This window comes from Vidua chalybeata, assembly GCF_026979565.1.
Source record: "Vidua chalybeata isolate OUT-0048 chromosome W unlocalized genomic scaffold, bVidCha1 merged haplotype SUPER_W_unloc_4, whole genome shotgun sequence".
NCBI classification, from domain to species: Eukaryota; Metazoa; Chordata; class Aves; order Passeriformes; family Viduidae; genus Vidua; species Vidua chalybeata.
Genome location: NW_026530339.1, coordinates 249,653 through 270,137, shown reverse-complemented (window position 1 = coordinate 270,137; position 20,485 = coordinate 249,653). Strand labels below are relative to the sequence as shown.

At 48.5% G+C, this 20,485-nt stretch overlaps 1 pseudogene; it reads right to left on the bottom strand.

The window, feature by feature from the left end:
* The window catches only part of LOC128782889 (SET-binding protein-like), a 120,293-nt pseudogene extending 100,127 nt beyond the window's left edge, over positions 1 to 20,166 (bottom strand).
* Positions 20,167 to 20,485: the final 319 nt, after the last annotated feature.

Sequence of the window (20,485 nt, the reverse complement as noted above, 5' to 3'; positions counted from 1 at the left end):
CAAGGAACTTTAGACCCTTGACCCAGGACTCAGGTATGAATCAGATTTTTGTAAGGGAGCCAGGGTCCCTTTCTCTCTGGGAGTGGCTTTTAATGAATGTCAGAGAGAGGTTTGTCCACAGGGAGAGAATGCAGGAGCACCATCATAGAATGCGCTGGAAGACCCTGGAGGAAGGGATCCAACAGCTGAGGGAAGTGGCAGTATTGGAGGTACTCTTTGGGAGGGATGGACAGCATGATAATGACCCCGACAAGGTCAGGTGCACAGGGCAAATGCTGTGAAGTCTAGCAAATATAGGGCCATCTCATTTCACCACTTTCATCGCAACAATCAATGCTGACACTAACCCAGAGACAGTGGGTTCTGTTGCCAACAAACTTAGGAATTATGAGAGTATGATTAATGGCCCAATGCAGGCTCATATCTCAGCTGTGATTCAGGAGTTCAAAGAGCAGATGAGGGAGGAGATGAGGAAGGTTAATGCAGCACCCGTGTGAGTCACAGGCCCCAAAGTCAGAGCCCAACATTCCCCAGCTAGAGAGAGAGGGTACACCCCAAGGGCTAATCTGTGGTTCTTCCTGCGAGACCATGGGGAAGACATGGGAAGGTGGGATGGGAAACCCACTTGTGTCCCGGCAGCACGGGTGCGTCAACTCAAGGAGGGAAACTCTAACCGGGGGAGTTCCACCAAGGTGAAAGTAGCCTCAGCCTCCCATGACCAAGCTGTCAGGTACGATCTGTCGGACCCCCTTAAAGGAACCTCTAGTATGTATGCCCAGGAAAGGAAAAATAACCAGGGTTAGAGGGGCCCTGTCTCTAGCCAGGGAGAGGCATGGGAAAACCGGATCTTCTGGACAGTGTGGAGCCGATGGCCTGGCACATCAGAGCCACAAAAATATGATGCTTTAGTTGATACTGGTGCGCAGTGTACTCTGATACCATCGGGACGTGGGGGCGGAGCCTGTTTCCATTGCTGGTGTGACAGGGGGATCACAGCAATTGACCAAGGTGGAAGCCGAGGTGAGCCTAAGTGGGAAGGAGTGGAAAAAACATCCTATAGTGACTGGCCCAAACGCTCCGTGTATTCTAGGCATAGACTTCCTCCGGAACGGCTATTACAAAGACCCAAATGGACTCAGGTGGGCTTTTGGAATAGCTGCTGTAGAGGCAGAGGACATTAAGCAATTAAACACCTTGCCTGGACTGTCAGAAAACCCATCTGCAGTAGGACTCCTAAGGGTGGAAGAGCAACGCGTACCAATTGCGACCTCGACAGTGCACCGCCGGCAGTATCTGATGGATCGAGATACTGTGATCCCCATCCACAGAATGATTCGTGAGCTGGAAAGCCAAGGGGTGGTCAGCAAAACCCACTCACCCTTCAACAGCCCCATCTGGCCTGTGCGCAAATCGAACAGAGAATGGAGATTGACTGTGGACTATAGTGGCTTAAATGAAGTGACTCCACTGCTGAGCGCTGCTGTACCGGATATGCTGGAACTCCAGTACGAGCTGGAGTCCAAGGCAGCAAAGTGGTATGCTACTGTTAATATTGCTAATGTGTTTTTCTCCATTCCTCTGGCAGCAGAATGCAGGCCTCAATTTGCTTTCACCTGGAGGGGCGTGCAGTACACCTGGAACCGACTGCCCCAGGGGTGGAAACACGGCCCTGCCATCTGCCATGGACTGATCCAGGCTGCACTGGAAAAGGGGTGAAGCTCCAGAACACCTGCAATACATCGATGATATCATTGTGTGGGGGAGCACAGCAGCAGAAGTGTTTAAGAGAGGTGAGAGGATCATCCAGATACTGCTAGAAGCTGGCTTCGCCATCAAGAAGAGCAAAGTCAAGGGACCTGCCCGAGAGATCCAGTTCCTGGGAGTGAAATGGCAAGATGGACGGCGCCAGATTCCCACTGAAGTCATCAACAAGATCACGGCGATGTCTCCACCAACCAGCAAAAAGGAAACACAAGCTTTCCTAGGTGCCATAGGTTTTTGGAGAATGCACATTCCCGAGTATAGCCAGATTGTGAGCCCTCTGTGCCTGGTTACCCGCAAGAAGAATGATTTCCACTGGGGCCCTGAGCAGCAGCAAGACTTCACCCAGATCAAGCAGGAGATCATTCATGCTGTAGCCTTTGGCCCAGTCAGGACAGGACCAGAAGTCAAGAATGTACTCTACTCTGCATCCGGGAACAATTATTTGTCCTGGAGTCTTTGGCAGAAGGTGCCTGGTGAGACTCGAGGCCGACCACTGGGATTCTGGAGCTGAAGTTACAGAGGGTCCGAAGCCAACTGCACCCCCACATAGAAGGAAATCTTGTCTGCCTACGAAGGAGTTCAAGCCGCCTCGGAGGTGATTGGCACGGAAGCACAACTCCTCCTGGCACCCCGACTCCTGGTGCTGGGGTGGATGTTCAAAGGAAAGGTTCCTAGTAGCCACCATGCCACTGACGCCACATGGAGCAAATGGATTGCCCTCATCACCCAGCGCGCCCGTATTGGAAACCTGAATCTCCCTGGGATTTTAGAGATAATTACGAACTGGCCAGAAGGTGAAAACTTTGGTCTCACTGACGACGAGGAGCAGGTACAAGCAGCAAGGGCTGAAGAAGCTCCACCATATAACCAACTACCAGCAGAGGAAACACGCTGCGCTCTTTTCACTGACGGTTCCTGTCACTTCGTAGGGATGAACCGGAAGTGGAAAGCAGCCGTATGGAGCCCCACATGACAAGTTGCACAAGCTACCAAAGGAGAAGGTGGATCGAGCCAACTCGCTGCCAAATCCCCCTGCCATGGACAGGGGCATCTTTCTTTAGATCAGGTTGTTCAAAGCCCCATCCAACCTGACCCTGAACACTTCCTGGGATGGTGGCCTCCCACCTTCACAGTAAAGAATTTCTTCCTAATATCTAATCTAAACCTGCCCTTTGTCAGTTTGAAGCCAATCCTCCTTGTCCTATCACTACACATCTTCTTCAAAAGTCCCTCTCCAACTCTCTTATAGCCCCTTTAGGTACTGAAAGGCTGCAATAAAATCTTCCCAGAGCCTTCTCCAGGCTGAAGAATCCCATCTCAGCCTTTATTCATAGGAGAGGTGCTCTAGCCCTCTGAGTATCTTCATGGTATGCTGGGACACTAATTACTTTGTCCAGGGAGTCTGCTGTGCTGTACCCTTAGAGGCATATACTGAATCTGATGCATATTGATTTTACCAGTGCTCTTTGCAGCTGGTTTGCTGCATCCAGAAACTGCAGAAAGCTGAAATGAAACTATATGTACCATATCTACATGTCATCTGGGCCCTGACATCCTTGTGTTTATGTTCACGCTCATTATGATACATGGAAAGATGGTGTGCAAAAAAAATGGTCCCTGGGGAATAACGATTTTGAAGCCGGTTAGTCTGCAAGTAAAAGGCAGAGTCCTAGCAAGTAATGTCCGCAAAGTTGGATGCCTTGATTTCTGCTGTGTGGATCAATATTAACAATAATATTGTATTTCCAGGGCACACTCAACCAGCAGAATTATTGATTATTTGGTATGTAGCAGTTCGTTGATACTTGATAGAAAACTGACATGTCAAAATAATAAATGTGCAGTTGTTAACAAGCAACAGAGGGCATTGAATTTCAGTGAAACAACTAGAATATCACTTCTTTTGTCTAAAATGGAACATCTTTAACATGTCAAAAATATAATTTACTTATCTGACTTAATGAAATACCTGGAGAAAATGCCTTCTTCGCTGAAACCTGCAGATTAAGGTCATGTTACGAAATATGTGCCAAATTCAACCAGTAATTTCATCCCCACTGTGACCAAACACTTGAGGTATTCTTGAAGGGAAAATGCTTTTTTTAATATGAATAAACAAGTCTTAGATCAATTTGTGCATTAACAGATTTCAATTAAAGGAAAGATAGTGAAACATTACATTTTGGTTGCAACAGTTGAGCCAAAGTTATTTTTTTTCACCAAGGTTTTTGATTTAGTGGGGAAAATAAACTATATTTGGATAGGAGAGACTCAAAATAAAACTTTCTTTATCAAACAGAGGGTTTACTTATATTTGAAAGACATAATGCTGAATCTTTCCATGAGCTGTTTTATTATGTGTAAGACTACAATTGTCTCCGAAGGACGCAATTTACTATCAACCGTCAAATTGTTAAAAGAAAATTATATAGAACACTATGGCTGGAACCTATTGAAAAAGGAACCTCCCTATGGTGAGCAAGAAAGAAATACTTTCTGTGAAGAAAAATAACAGATGGCACTCACTGCTGCAGCAAAGAACACCTCAATGACTTCATAGTCTTTTTATCTGGGCTTGGAGAGGCAGGGGAGATGGCTAGTAAACATGCAGGAAATTGACCTGTACTATACATCACCTTTTTCAGGGATAATGCAGCTTTTTCTCTGCTATCAACCTGTTGAACCCTGTAGGCTTAGCTTCTTTAGCAACCGTCTACATTTGGAGAAGTCAGGACCAAGGGAGGTTGAATCAGCCTCTGATAATTGCTCCCCTTTCACACTGCTGACAAATAGAGTTAGGAATTATGAAGTCCAGTTTCTCAGTTGGACCTAAGCCTCTTCATCCACTAGTAAATTAATTGTGCCCAGAAATATTCCCAGACATTAAGGCCAGCTAGCACAGAACAGTTTGTATATCTTAACTTCCATAATGTAGTAGTTAAATGCAAATAGCTCACTAGGATGAACCCGGATTCATACTTAGGAATTACTTAGGATCTTGCTAGCTGTCATGGACCAAAAATGTGCCAAGGACTGATCTAGTAATTTGAGTATACCCAGTCACACTCCCATGAACATTCCCAGACACTGCTTAATTTGCTCAAGACAAATGCAGCCTAAAACATTGGTATGACATATGTCGCTCTTCCTCTTTTCCTGACAAAGATTCTCTCCTTCCAGCCAGGAGAAGGGAAGTGTATTGCTTTAAATTTGGTTATAACAATAATCTTTTGCTGGTTTGTGAAATCACTCTTACTGGAGATTATTGCCATCTGCACCTAAGAATAATTGCAAAGAACCAGATGTCATGTGTTTAAAATGACAGAGATGTTGCATTTGAACAGCTTAACTTCATAAACAAACCACCGTTCTCCTTTTCCCATACCACACCACTGTCATCTGCCTGATACTACATCTTCAGTGTTTGCAACTTTAAATTACACACCCTCAAAAAAGCATCTCGCCTCAAGTACTTGCCATTTGGTCTAATCATGTTACATTGGAGGATCATAAGAAGTGCCATAGGAACTTCTGTGCTGAGCTACCCAAGGCAAAGCAAGTTTGTTTTCATTGGCCCCTCTGAGCTACAAGAAGCTGAACACAAGCTCTTTACTTCGAGAAGAATTTACTATATCAGGGCAGAGACTATCTGGCAAAAGGCAAACAGGATTAATGCAATCCCACATCAAGAGGGAAGATATTGATATGGTGCCACCCATGTTTGGGCACCATCCTACACCCTGTGGGGTGTAGGAAAAAAGTACTATGCAAGGCAGTGGAGGGAGGCAGAGGAAATATTTTGTACCTGAACTCACTTTACCCCACACATCAAAAAGCCTTCTCAGTGGAAAGGTTTCAAAGCTGCCATCAGAAACTCTTATTCTCAGATGGGAACTGTTCAGAGGAACCCATCGCGTTGAATTGTTTCACTTGTGATGCTTTAATACTTAGCCATGGGCATCACCCATGCAGCAACTGACTTGTGGTTTGCAGATTGAGGGAGCTCCTTATCATGGTGAGCTGTCTGAATTTCAGCAATGTCACTTTCTTCGTGAACAGACAGCACCAAAGCTGCCATCCACCCTTTGTAGTGCCTGTTTTTCCCAAAGAAAAGATGGTGGAGACTTGTGTCAGGTGCTTCCTCCCAGTTCCTATTTGCACACCTCTGTGGTCCTGGCAGCTGCAGCTAAAAACAACATGTGGACTCACAGCCTCAACATTTCACAGCATCTCCCTGACTCAGGAAGCTATAATGCCACGAGGATGGTGGATGACTTGATGTCAGCAAAATCTAATACCTTATGATCCTATGATCTAGTGCAAAAGGCAGGAGGAATGGAAAGTCCAGCCGGCACCTGATTGAAGAGGCTGGGGGAGATAAGAAGAGACAGTGTCCTGCTGTCCATTTCTTCCACCTCTGTAACCTACTTATTTGCAAAGAGTCTCCATAGAGCTGTAGTAACTATTGTTGTCCAGACCTGGTGCATCAGCATTCCCACTACACTGGCAGTAGTTTGGGATTCATACACTGCCAGCCTTTCTCCTTCTTCCTGTCAGGAAAATTAGCAACTTGTTTGTCTTCAAGAAGAAGCAAAACATGTACAATTTGAGTACCTCCATGTTAACTGTGCACAGAGCTATGCTACATACTCTATAACCATCATGGGTTGCCTGGGCATGTGCTCATGCTTGTATAGCCCCAAATACATTTACATCAGGACTTCAGTTAGACTGAGTCTGCTTTACATCAGACTGCACTTTGAGTGCACCTTCAGTAAGTTCACAGATGATACTAAACTGTGTGTGAGTGTTGATCTGCTGGAGGGTAGGAAGGCTCTGCAGAGGAATCAGGACATGTTGGATAGATGTGCTGGGGCCAACTGTATGAGGTTCGACAAGGCCAAGTGCCAGGTCCCCTGCTTGGGTCACAACAACCCCATGCAGTGCTACAGGCTGGGGGCAGAGTGGCTGGAAAACTGCCAGCAGGGAAGGACCTGGAGGTGCTGGTTGACAGCCTGCTGAACATGAGTCAGCAGTGTGCCCAGGTGGCCAAGAAGGCCAGTGGCAACCTGACCTGTATCAAAAATAGTGTGGCCAGCAGGACCTGCTGTCCCAGATTGAGAAGCAAGATGTATTCCATTTGCCATATGTATGGCAGTTGTCTTCTGTTAAGTGGGCAGTTTTCCTTCTCTTTCACAATCAATTCTCCCTCCTGGGAGACATCTGCTGATAATGGGCTATTGAATTACTGATAAGAACTATAACATCCCATTGTGAGATGCTCCGCCCAGAGGGAGGAGACAGCATTCCTGACGATATAATCTGGGTTTTGGGGACATTAGAGGCAGCCCTTCCACTGGTTCCCAAGACGAACAGCTGGGGTTTTCCACTGGACCGTCAGATGAAGACTACACCCTTCTACAAGATCACTGCTCCGACAGAACCACATCTGCCACTCCAGGAGGACTGCAGCCATTCCAATTTGGACTGCTACCAACACGCTGGCCAAAAGGGTGTCAGGTTGTATTCTGACTCTGTCAGTGGTTTTTCTTTTGTATTATTGCATGTATTTTGTTTCTTTTCCCTTTTCCTAATAAATTGTATTTCTGACTTGGAGTCTCTCACTGGTTTTGCTTTCAAACAGAACACCTGGGAAGTGATTCTTCCCCTGTACTTGGTACTGGTGAGGCTGCACCTCAAATTCTATGTCCAGTTCTGGGCCCCTCATTACAAGAAAGACATTGAGGTGAAGGGAGACCTTACTGCTCTCTGCAACTCCCTGAAAGGAGGTTGTAGCAAGGTGGGAATCAACCTCTTCTCCCAAGCAACTAGTGGCAAGACAAGAAGAAATGGCCTCAAGCTATGCCAGGGGAGGTTCAGGCTGGACATCAGGAAAAATTTTGTTACTGAAAGGGTTGTCAAGAATTTGAACAGGCTGCCCAGGTGAGCAAGGGATGGTCACAAGGCCATTTGAGGGTGATTTAAACGGCTCTGGGAAGCAAGGAAACAGGGGCATGGAACAGCAGTAAGGGCATGGCACATCAGTATGAGCAGATGGGGTGAGCAGGAAGGGTGCATCCACCTTCCCAGCTCCTGGTGGTGGGTTGGGTGTTAGATGGGTGTGTTTTGGTTGGTTTGGTTGGAGTTTTTTTTTGGAGGGGGGTGTTGTTGTTTCCCCCAACTTGACTAGATCCAGCAATGGCTTACAAATGGTCAAAAGCCACTGCTGCTAGATGAGTGTGCTAACCCAGACAGAATCCCCCAAGAAGGATGCAGCTGTCCAGGTCACTGGCTGCAAGGAGTGTCTGAGCCCGGTGGTTAGTACTAGAGGACAGTGCAAAAGACACTTGCGTGTAGTGTGAGCAGGTGAATGATCTGCTCTATCTAGTGGGAGAGCTTAAGGAAGTAGAAAGGCTAAGGGATATTAAGGGGAGTGAAAGAGAAATAGACTGGAGGAGTGTCACCAGAGGAGTTACAGCCTTCCAACCATGAGAGAAGCTCAGCAGGAATCAGAGGATCCCGGCCCCTCTTGCCATCAGGTAGGAGGGCATCTAGTAGGTGGGGAGGAATGGAAATGGGCCCCTGCTCAGGGGAGGTAAAAGAATTCCCTCCTGACCCCCATCACATTCCCAGGTGCCTTTACAAAATAGGTACAAGGCCCTGGATCTAGAGGGTCAGGCAGATGACGCTAGAGAAAAAAAATCTGTCTCCCAGTTGCACTGTTATGGTTTGACACTGGCGCAATGCTAGCGCTCCTATGAAAATACATTTTCTTAAATAAATGCTGTGAGATGTTATCAGGAACAGAGCAGAGCAGGCTTAAGCTTAATAACAACGGAAAAAAAAAACTTTATTAAACTACTACTACAGAAGACACACACACTAAATCTAGGATGAAGACTTTCTAAAACACTCTTCTTCTTCTTAATTTCTAAAACAACTACTATGAAACATTACTCAGGATTCTTGATTAAATTACTACTTTTCAGATAATTAATACTCAGTCTATTAAGGGAGAGAGAAGTCTCTCTTGCGCCATAGACCCCCCCCCCCCCCCCCCCCCCCCGCCCCGGAAACACAGTTGCCACCTCTTGTGTTTCCATGTCACACATGGCAACTGCCTGGAGAAAATCTGCCAGTGTGACACTCTGCTTTCTATGTCACAGTGCTCTCACTACCGTGCATAGACAGACTGCTCATAGGGTTTCTTTTCAAGGATGCTTTGCAAAGGACTAAAGAAAAACAACAGTTCAGTTTCTCATTTTGTGACCACAGTCCCCCCTATTTCTCCCTGGGGCCAAGGGTCTAACAGCTTCTCTTTTTTGGAACAACAGTCCCCCCCATTTTCTTCCTCCCCTGGGGCCGAGGGTCTAAGAACAGAGATGATCTTCTTCTCTTCTTCTTCTCTGAAGACAGAAAGCATCACTACATCTTCTTCAACTTTTTTCTGTTTACTCCACTCTTGTCACTCTCAGCTGCTGAAGCAGGTCTCTTGGCTCACTATTGCATCCCTCTAAAATGCAGTCTCTATTGCAGGAGAATTTGGTTCAGTCTATGGCTAACAAGAAAAGTCCAGCCAAAAGCTACTCCATCATCTCCTCTCACTTAAAAATTCTTCTTCTAACATCTCAGATCCTGGACTGTCTCTCTTCTATTACAAATTGAGGAGGAGTAATATTTTACAACGCCCTCCTTTCCCAAGAAAAAGTTAAAAGTTCAGAGTCCCTAGACGGCTAAAATCTCTGTCCAGCATTCTCGTCTCCCACGCTGGACATCATCCCCTCCCCCCCCTTCTCTTTCTCCTCTGCCAGCAAATTTCTAAGTGCCATCAAGCTCTCTGTCTCTTTCCCTCTAAGGAGGAAGCAAAAGCATCTCCGCTTCTTTCCACTCTTCTGTCTACAAGAGCTGGCTCAGTTCTAGACTTTCAGCCCCCTCAGCTTACCTAGACAAGGCCACATGGCTTCCCCTCCCCCACCCAGCCCGAAGCTGAGCAGGGAAGAGTCTGCACTCTCTGACGACCAGAACAAAAAAGACAGTTCTCCTAAGAGTTCTTGCTTTTAACCTCCTGTGTTCTCAGAAGCGTGTCTGTACTTTCAGTAGTCACTCTAAGTACCAATATCCAAACTTAACCACTGATTAGTTTAACCCAACTTCCTAAAAAAATTTCACTTCTATGTCAAACCACGACATGCACTTTGTCAGGGAAATCACAACCTCAGGTATTAAGAAGAAGGGTAGTTGTAGTGGCTGACTCCCTTCTGAGGGGAATTGAGGGCCCTGTATGTTGACTGGACCCATCCCACAGGAAGGTCTGCTGCCTCACTGGGGCCCAGGTTTGGGATATCACCAGGAAACTCCCTGAACTAATTCAGTCCTATGATTATTACCCGCTGCTCTTTGTTCAGGTTGGCAGTGATGAGGTTGACAAGAAGGGCACCAGGGCAATTAAAAGGGACTTCAAGGCTCTGGGTCGACTGGTTGATGGGACAGGAGAACAGGTGGTGTTCTGCTCCATTCCTTCAGTAGCAGGGATGAATGATGAAAGGAACAGGAAAACCCATGCTATCAATAAGTGGTCTAAGGACTGGTGCTATCAGGACAATTTTGGGTTTTTTTGATCATGGGGCAATTTTTACGGCACCAGGCCTGCTAGTCAGATGAGCTCCATCTATCTAGCAAGGGCAAAAGGATTCTAGCCCTTGCATTGGTAGGGACGATTGAGAGGGCTTTAAGCTGGGTTTGAAGGGGAAAGGGGATGAAACCAGGTGTCCTGGGTTGTAAGATGTGGTTTGGCGGTGTGTATTCTATTTCCCACCTGTTAGAGGTGGGGCAGTTATCTTTTGTTCATTGGACAGTTTATCTCTTCAACAACCAATCCTCCCTCTGGGGAGATATCTTCTGTTAATGGGCCATTGAGTCTCACTGCATGACTGATAAAATTACATCATCCCATTGTGAGATGCTCTGCCCAGGGGGAGGAGCCACGCATTCCTACCTGGATATAATCTGAGATATCGAACACCAGAAGCAGCCTTTTCCCACTAGATTCCCAGAGGAAGACCAGGCCCATCTACACCACCAGGTCCAGGACCTTCAGAGGAAAACTACACATTTCTACAGGATCACTGCTTCAACAAAACCACATCTGTCACTACAGGAGGACTGCAGCCACCATTTAATTAGACTGCTACCAACACCCTGACCAACAGGGTTTCAAGTCGTATTTAGACTCTGTCAGTGTTGTTTTGTATTACTGCATTTTTTATTTTATTTTAACTTTCTTCCCTAATAAAGAACTGCTATTCCTACTCCCATATCTTTGCCTGAGACCCCCTTAATTTCAAAATTATAATAGTTTGTAGGGAAGGAGTTTACATTTTCCATTTCAGGGGAGGCTCTTGCCTTCCTTAGAAGACACCTGTCTTTTCAAACCAGGACACCAGGCTCGTTAGAGATGAGACCAAGGGTGGTAAGCCAGAGTCAGGGGTGAAATCAGCAGCCCAGCTGAAGTGCATGTACACTAATGCATACAGCATGGGTAACAAACAAGAGGAGCTGGAAAGCCATGGTACAGCAGGAAAGCTATGATGTAGTCTCCATCATGGAACTGTGGTGGGATGACTCGCATGACTGGAGTGCTGCAATGGATGGCTACATGCTCTTCAGAAGAGACAGGTGAGGTAGGAGAGGTGGAGGGGTGGGTCGTTATATTAGGGAGGCTTTTGATGCTATAGAACTTGAGGTTAATGATAGTAAGGTCGAGTGCTTATGGGTAAGAATCAGGGGTAGGCCAACAAGGCTAACATCCTGGTGGGAATCTGTTATAGACCACCCAACAAGGATGAAGAGCTGAATGAATTATTCTAGAAGCAGCTGGAGGATGTTTCAAGATTGCCATCCCTTGTTCTTGCAGGAGACTTTAACCTGCCAGATGTCTGCTGGGAACTCAACACAGTGAAGAAGAGGCAGTCTAGGAAACTCTTAGAGTGTATGGAGGACTGTCGCAGTGCGCTGTATTGTGCTGGGCAGCAACAGCAGGGGCGTGACCTTCCCCCCGAGAACTCTGCTATTCCCAGTTTTCGCTTGGTCCAGCACAGGAACAGATAATGATGACGCGGTACTTGGGGTAAAACTGGATGGATTTATTAGGTCCACGACCTGGGACCCCAAGACCAAGCCCAGGAGGTCTGCAGAGGTTTTTATAGGAGGAGTGGTATAGGGCAACTAACCAATGAGGGCATGGCAGGGGAGGAACTCAGGTCAGGACTAACATTCTATAAACCTATCAGGAGGAGCAGGGGAGGGGGATAATACAAAGTAACAAATGGGGTATCGAATACTACAAGATAGACGAGGAACGCTCTGGAAAAAGGGGTAGGGATAGGGAGGATTGACAACTTGTGAGGGAGGAAGTTAGGGAAGGGCTTGGGGAGATGGGTAACTCGGGAGGGGAGGAGATTAGGGAGGAGAATAGTGGGCAAACACAAACTTAAAGCAAAAACCACACCACAGCTGAGGACAGCTTCTTGTCACAGCTGGTGAGCGAGCCTACCAGGGATGGAGTTCTGCTAGACCTGCTGTTTAAAAATGTAATGGTTTGACACTGGCACAATGCCAGCGCCCCCATGAAAATGCACCTTCCCTAAATAAATGCTGTGAGATGTTATCAGGAACAGAGCAGAGCAGGCCCAAGCTTAATAACAAGGGGAAAAAAAAACTTTATTAAACTACTACTACTACAGAAAACACATAAACTAAATCCAGGATGAAGACCTTTTAAAACACCCCTCCTCCTCCCAATTCCTAAAACACCCACCATGAAACACCACCTGGGATTCCTGATCAAATTACCACCCTTAAGATAATTAATACTCAAGCTATCAAGGGAGAGAGAAGTCTCTCTTGCACCATTGACCCCCCAGGAAACACAGTTGCCACCTCCTGTGTTTCCCTGCCACACATGGCAACCGCCCGGAGAAAATCTGCCAGTGTGACACTCTCCTTTCCATGTCACAGTGCTCTTACCACCGTGCATGGACAGACTGCTCATAGGGCTCCTTTATCCTTAAAGGCTTTGCCATGGACCCAAAGATACAACAGTTCAGCTTCTCATCCTGGGACTACAGTCCCCCCCATTTTCACCTGGGGCCAAGGGTCCAAGAACAGAGATCATCTTCTTTCCCGAAGACAGAGGGCATTACAATTCCCTCCTCAGCTTTCTTCTGTTCTTGCCATTCCTGTGCGGTTAGAAGCTGAAGCAGGTCTCCTTGGGTCACCACTGCATCCCCCTAAAATGCAGTCTCTATTGCAGGAGATTTTGGTTCAGTCCATGGCTAACAAGAAAAGTCCAGCCAAAAGCTACTTCATCATCTCCTCCCACCTAAATATTTCTTCTTCTAACATCTCAGGTCCCGGACTGTGTCTCTTCCACTACAAATCAAGGAGGAGTAATATTTTACAAAGCCCTCATTTCCTGGAAAGGGTTAAAAGTTCAGACTCCCTGGATGGCTGATATCTCGGTCCAGCATCCCGTCTCCCACGCTGGACATCATCCCCCCCCCCCCCCCCCCTTCTCCTTCTCCTCTGCCGGCAACTTTCCAGGTGCCATCAGGCTCTCTGTCACTTTCCCTCTGTCGGGGGGGGAACAAAGGCATCTCCGCTTCTCTCCACCCTTCCGTCCAGGAGCTGGCTCGGTTCCACACCCTCAGCCCCCTCGGCCTACCTGGACAAGGCCGCGTGGCTTCCCCTCCCCCACCCAGCCTGAGGCTGGGCAGGGGAGAGTCTGCACTCTCTGACGACCGGAACCAAAGAGACAGTTCCCCTGGGAGTTCTTGCTTTTAACCCCCTGTGTTCTCAGAGGCGTGTCCATACTTTCAGTGGTCACTCCAGGTGCCAATATCCAAACCTGACCACTGATTGGTTTGACCCAACTTCCTGGAAAAAAATTCACTTCCATGTCAAACCACGACAACAAACAAAGAAGGACTGGTGGGAGATGTGGTGGTTGGAGTCTGTCTGGGGTACAGTGACCATGAAATAATATAGTTTTCAATATTTGGTGAAACAAAGAGGGGCATCAACAAAATTTCTACACTGGATTTCCAGAGGGCAGACTTTGGTCTCTTCAAGAGGCTGATTCAGAGAATACCTTGGGAAACAGCCCTTAAAATCAAAGGGGTCCAGGAAGGATGCACATACTTCAAGAAATAAATCTTGAAGGCACAGAAGCAAACTGTCCCTATGTGCTGTAAGCCAAGGCGACGGGGAAGATGATCTGCCTGGCTGGGCAAGGAGCTTTTGTAGGAACTCAGGGAAAAAAAGAGGGTGTATCACCTCTGGAACAAAGGAGCAGGCAACTCAGGAAATGGTTTAGGATGTCATTAGGTCATGCAGAAAGAAAATTAGAGAGGTGAAAGATCAGCTAGAACTTAACCTGTTCGCTTCTGTGAAGGATAATAAAAAATGTTTTTATAAATACATTAATGGCAAAAGGAGGGGCAAGGAAAACCTCCATTCTTTATTGGACACGGGGGGGGGGAATATAGTCACCAATGGTGAGGAAAAGGCTGAGGTACTTAACACTTTCTTTGCCTCAGTCTTCAACAATAAGACAGTTTGTTCTCAGAATAACTGGCCTCCTGAGCTGGTAGACGGGCATGGGGAGCACAATAGCCCCCCTGTAATCCAGGAGGAAGCAGTTAGTGACCTGCTGAGCGACTTAGATGTTCACAAGTCTATGAGACCAGATGGGATCCATCCTAGAGTGATGAGGTATTACAGCCTGAATTCTCGGGGTCTATCTGACCCCGGCTGCCGTAGGTGTCCTGGATAGCGATGTCCAGCTAAGCACAACCTCTCCAGGTTCCTCAGGCAAGCTCCCAGCCGCAGGCAATCTTAGCAAGCAGCTCAGCTCTTAAGTGAGATCAGCTCTTTGGTGAATTCAGCTCTTCAGTGATTTCAACTCTTTGCTTGCTAAGGTGCCTCGGCAGACGCAGGGAGAGAGAGAGGAGAAGGCTGTATGAGGTTCCACAGATGTGTCTTTATTGGCAGCTTCTGCAAAGGGTTTCAGTGACAGCTCTTCTGCTGAACTGGGCAGAAATGGGGTTTATATAGGGTGTAGGGGTTTTGGGAAACAGTCCAATAGTAAGGGTTGAGGCGGATATGACCTATGGTCTTACAGAGAGATAACAAGGGTCCGAAGGCAGAAGAGGGGCTTCTTTGGTCCAGTCATCATGACTAGGCATTTCTTATCTTAGGCAAGAGACTGCCAGGGAGGCCTTGCAGGGCCTGTGGCTGCTACAATGAGGGACCTGGTGGAAGGGCTGCCAAGCCACTCTCCATCATTTATCATCAGTCCTGGCTAACTGTGGAGGTCCCAGATGACTGGAAGCTGGCCATTGTGATGCTCATCAATAAGAAGGGCCAGAAAGGAGGATCTGGGAAACTACAAGCCTGTCAGCCTGACCTCAGTGCCAAGGAAGGTTATAGATCAGATCATCTTGTGTGTGATCACACAGCACCTACAGAACAGCCAACAGATCAGAGCCAGCCAGCATGGATTTAGGAGGGGCAAGTCCTGCCTGACCAACCTGATCTCCTTTTATGGCCAGGTGACCCACCTGGTGGATGAGGGGAAGGTTGTGGATGTTGTCTACTTGGACTTCAGCAAAGCCTTTGACACTGTCTCCCATAGCATACTCCTGGAAAAGGTGGAAGCCCACGACTTGGACAGGTGCACTCTTTGCTGGGTTAAGAACTGGCTGGATGGCCAGGCCCAGAGTGTGGTGGGGAATGGTGTTGCATCCAATTGCTGGCTAGTCAAGAGTGATGTCCCCCAGGGATCTGTGTTGGGCCCACTCCTGTTTAATATCTTTATTGATGATGTGGATGAGGGGATTGCGTCTACCATCAGCAAATTTGCAGATGACACCAAGTTGGGTGCGAGTGTTGATCTGCTGGAGGGTAGGAGGGCTCTGCAGAGGGACCTGGACAGGCTGGATAGATGGGCTGAATCCAACAATATGAGGTTTAACAAGACCAAGTGCCAGGTCCTGCACTTTGGCCACAATAACCCCCTGCAGCGTTACAGGTGGGGGACAGAGGAGTTGGACAGCAGTCAGGCAGAAAGGGACCTGGCGGCACTGATTGACGGCAGACTGAACATGAGCCAGCAGTGTACCCAGGTGGCCAAGAAGGCCAATGGCATCCTGGCCTGTATCAGGAATGGTGTGGCCAGCAGGACCAGGGAAGTGATTCTTCCCCTGTACTTGGCACTGGTGAGGCTGCACCTTGAGTACTGTGTCCAGATTTGGGCCGCACAATTCAGGAAGGATGTTGAGATGCTTGAACGTGTGCAGAGAAGGACAGCAAGGCTGGTGAAAGGTCTAGAATACAAGCCCTATGAAGAGCAGCTGAGGGACCTGGGGTTGTTTAGCCTGAAGAGGAGGGAGGCTCAGGGGAGACCTTATCACTCTCTACAACTGCCTGAAAGGAAGCTGTAGCCAAGTGGAGGTCAGCCTCTTCTCCCAGGCAACTGGCAATAGGACAAGAGGACACAGTCTTAAGCTGCTCCACAGGAGGTTTATACTTGACATTAAAAAGAAGTTCTTCACAGAAAGAGTGATTGGGCATTGGAATGGGCTGCCCATGGAGGTGGTGCAGTCACTGTCCCTGGAGGTGTTTAAGGAAAAACTGGATGTGGCACTCAGTGCCATGGTCTAGTTGACAAGGTGATGTTAGGTTGTAGGTTGGACTCAATGATCGCTGTGGCAGCAGCTCTCTGGCCACAGAGAGCAACAGGCACAACTTTCCCAGGCATTGTCCTGGGGAAGGCTGTGAGAAGATCAGAGAAAAGAATGATAAACAATTCTTATCTTGGCCTGCTGCACCTGTTGTTGTGAACATGTGGAATGTGTTATGGAGATTTGTTTACCAAAGGGTGGTTTCTTGATTGGCCAATGGTGATGGTGTTTGGATTGAAGGATCAATTGGGTTCACCAGTATCGTGACTGTCTGTAAGGGCAATGGGTTTCTAAATAAGTATAGTATAATAAAGTGATTGATCAGCCTTCTGTGAATCATGGAGTCAATGCTAATTATTTCCCAGCTGGGGGCCTGTGACAACAGATCTCAAAGGTCTTTTCCAACCTAAATGATTATGTGAAGCGATTTGCTATGGCACTTAGTGCTATGGTTTAGTTCACAAGGTGGGGATCAGTCAAATGTTGGACTCAGTGATCTTGGAGGCCTTTTCCAACCTCAATGATTCTGTGATTCAGAAATATGTGTCTGTCCTGTCCTGCCCTGTCGCTGTTGAGGCAGGGACGGGAATGAAATTACTCCATCATCAGAAGGCAAAGAATGAACTTTATTAACAAGTAGCATTCCTCTTTTATAACCAGGATCGCTAAGGTGAAATATGATTGGTCTCAAAGTGAAAACCCTTCACACCATTGGTGCACTATGAATAGCACATGGTGGTAGAACATATCTATAAACAATATGAACAGAAAGAGAGATAGTAGATTGTTTACATTCCTCTCGGACTTTTTCCCAGGCTTAGCCTGGCAAAATCTTCCTCCTTTTCTCTCTGAACTGAGAATATCCATATGTCCCCCTTTTTGTTTAAAGAAGGAGGCGGCGTTTGTTGCCCTCCTGCAGGGCCCTTTGCAGGAAAGAGAACAAACACAGCTCAAAAGTTTTATCAACTGACAATCAAAACCTCAATTGGCTATTGGCTCAGAATGGTCGAAGAGATTCCAAACTTATACTATAAATTTCAAAAAATCAGTTACCAACTTTAGGATAGTAAGAACCTATTGTCAGTCTGACAAAGGACTGGCAGTCCAACTTGTCAAAACCCATTTCCCAGTGAGATCAGATGCCCACATGACAGAAAAGAATGTATTAACAAACACGTGCACATACCCAAATCAGCCAAATTCATAATTTGGCAAGATGAGTAATATCTGTTTGCCACAGCTGCAAAGCCTTTAGGCCTCTGGGATTTATCCCAGCCAGTAAGGTGCAGCAGGTGAAGCTTTGGTTGGCATTCATCAAAATTACTTTTTGCAAGGTGTATGCACTTGATAGAAGAATCATGCAAGGCTTTTGGCCCATGCAGTCATGTCCTCAATGAACAACTTGAGTGACAAGTTTGAAATCAGGTCCAAATTGCATCCTCAAAGTTTTCAAAACAATTGAGTAGAATTGACCAAATTCAGAAACACTTGAGAAATCTCTGAAATGCCATGGCCACAGCCCTTAATTCAATCACTTGGGTCGAGGCTGACTCGTGGCATTCCAGTACTTTGAGCTGTCAGTGAAGACGCAGCTCTTTCCACCTTTATTTTTTTTTAATTTTTTTTTTTTTCCAAAAGAGCCAGCAGCACCGGCGGGCTTTAGGACCCTGTGGTGCTGGGCGAGGCAGGGGACCCGGCCCAGGGGCCGGCCCAGGGGCCGGCCCAAGCGTCCCAGACCCGGCCGGGGGGGGGCGAGGACCCCAGCCCCTCTGCCGAGCCAAGATCTACTCGGCTTGGTCCCTCACAGCTTCTCATTGGTATCACTTGGGGCCCTGGATCTGGGGTCCCTGGGACACCCTATGGCCACCCGCAGATGGGCAACCCATTCCAACCTTATTTTCTGGTGCCCGCCCCCACCAGGCTGCTCAAAATCCTGCTCCTCCGACTCTGCGAACAGGAGCAGGACGCACAGGGTGCGAGCAGGGGAGGTGTTCCCGCGAATGTAAAATTCCACCCTGGATTTGGGGCTCTTAGCACCGCTCATGCCTGCCCAGTACAAAGGGCCACTCCTCGCTTCCAGTGTGTCTGCGGCCCCATCCCCAGCCACAGGACCAGCAGCAGCGATGCTGCTGTGGACCAAGCCGGTGCTCCCTCTCAGTGCCTCTGCCGCTGCCCCAGAGGGACACAGCTCGGGGCAGTCTGGGGGAAGCGGAGGGGGTGGTGGGCTGGGTGCAGGCTCTGAAACAAGCGGGCTGGATGTGTTGTCCAGCGCGGAGCTGCCGGCCGCTGCTGGCGGCAGATCGCAGAGCGGAGTCGCTGCTGACAACCCGGCTTCAGGCGGCGGAGCCCGAGGCGTGGCAAGCGGAGCGGTGGGCGCAGTCTCCCCCGCAGCGTGGCACACCGCCAGTCTGAGCAAAGCGGGCAGCTGCGCCGGGTCGCTGGCGGCATCGGGGACTCTGTTGGTCCCAGGGTCGGTTTGGTGCCGGCCGAAACACGGAAAAACTGGCTGCTCCATCTGGAGCGGTGTGTGGACCGAGAGGCAGTTGCGCCTGTCCCGTCGGCAAAGCTGGAGCCCCCGCGGGTGGCAGGGGGCGTGCCAGGGGATGGATCAAAGGCTCCATAGCTGGTCCCAGCAGTACAGGAGGGCGTGACCCGTACATTTGCAGAGGCTCCATTAGCGAAGGAGCCGGGGGGGCAGCAGCCCCCACTGTGTCACGGACTGCAGGCGGCGCCGGCCCCCCTCTCAACTGCATTCTGGAGGGGGGGGGCTGCAGAGCCGCGAGCGGGGTTGCCCCGTGCAGTCCCTGCAATGTCGGGTGTGCCGAAACTGATAGTTGTAACAAAGGCACCCCGGCTGCCACTTGAAAGGTGGAGGAAGTCGCCGGCTCCGCTCTCGGGGCGGGACGGTCCAGCCCGACCGACCACGGCACGGGCTGCGGTGCGGTCAGTGTCCGATCAACGAGCGAAGGATATTTCAGCTGAACGCAGTCACGCGGATGGGGATACTTGGGCTTAACATAAGTTCCCGATGACATATAAAGTCCGCAGGGCATCCCGGTATCTCTCACAGCCCTGCCCTGCCCACCTGTTGCCCACTGAATCCCGAAATGTCCCAGTTGGAATCGCTGTCTCTCGGGGTCTCACCCTGTAGGGCCGTGTAGATGCGCCCCCAGACTGTGAAGAGTGCGGACGCTGTTGCGTCCCCCTTGTTCAACTCAGTGATGAGGCAATGACCCAAGCCGCACCAAATTCTGCGATCGAAGGTGCGTCTGAGATCCGCAGAAAATCCATGGTCCCGAGCCCAACCCAGGAGTAGAGCGAGCTCAGCATCAGACACTGGGACCCCCAGCTGAGGGATATAACCCTGCCAGGAAGACAGAATCAGCCGTTCAGGTGCAGAAAGTTGGTTCCCCATTTTCAAGGAAACCCTCCCTTAGCAAACGTCCACTCCAAGAGACAGACAGTCTGCTATTTCAGGGAAAACCCATCCCGCTCAGTTCTCAGCTTCTTAGAGCCGACCCGCGGTCCAAACAGGACCAAGTCTTCTCCGGAAGACACAGGGTTTCAGTGTTACCTCACTCAAGAGGGCAAAGGTGTCCGATCGCAGAGACCCCCCGGGACGCACCCTTAAAGACGAGTCCTGGCTGCGCTGCGACTCCATGAGGGGTCACCAGATGTCGCTGTTGAGGCAGGGACAGGAATGAAATTACTCCATCGTCAGAAGGCAAAGAATGAACTTTATTAACTGTGGCAAGCACATTTCTCTCTCTCTCAGGATTTTTTATTGAGGTGCACAGAGAGAAATGAAAGAGAAAACAATTTCTATTTCTGCTCCTTGTTTTTCTCTTGTGGAATGTGTTTGAAGAATTGTTTACCTAGAGTGAGCGCTTGGGTGGATCATGGTGGATTGTTTGGGCCTGATGGCCAATCGGATCCACCTGTGTCTGGACTCTGGAGAACAGGGTCACGAGTTGTGAGTT